Raw genomic sequence first — 709 nt, forward strand, 5'->3', positions numbered from 1 at the left:
AACATTCTTGTTTGCTGCCTCTACCGCGCCGTTAGTCTGTGGTCTATAGGGCGAAGAGTGGTGATGCTTAATCTTGTATTTGGCCAGCAATTGCTCGGTTTCAGCTTGAAAGTGCGACCCATTATCGCTAATGATCTCATGTGGGCAGCCATATCGACAGATAACGTTGTTTTGTATGAACTTTGCCACATTTTTGGCCGTAAGACCAGTGTAGGAAGCCGCTTCTACCCATTTGGTAAAATAGTCAATCGCCACTAGAATGAAACAGTGACCTCCTGTTCCGGCTGGGGTTATCTTCCCGATTATGTCAATTCCCCATGCAGAAAATGGCCAAGGAGATGTCATCGTGTAGAGCAACGAAGGAGGGACATGTTGTACATTCCCGAAGATTTGACAATTGTGGCAGTGTCTCACGTATTTGATGCAATCAGATTCCATTGTGGTCCAATAATACCCCAAACGTGTGATTTTCTTTGCTATCATGGGTCCACTCATGTGAGGACTGCATTCTCCGTCGAGGACTTCTTCCATAACCTTTCGTGCCTGTGAATGATCAAGGCATCGTAGGACTACACAAAGAGGTGTTCTTTTGTATAATTCTCCTTGCATCAGAATGTATTGGGAAGCTAGTAGGCGTATAGCACGTTGTCCCCTCTTGTCCATATCTGGTGGATAGGTACCATTAAGCTTGAAATTCAGGATTGCTTGG

The sequence above is a fragment of the Silene latifolia genome, chromosome 3, assembly GCF_048544455.1.
Source record: "Silene latifolia isolate original U9 population chromosome 3, ASM4854445v1, whole genome shotgun sequence".
Lineage (NCBI taxonomy): Eukaryota > Viridiplantae > Streptophyta > Magnoliopsida > Caryophyllales > Caryophyllaceae > Silene > Silene latifolia.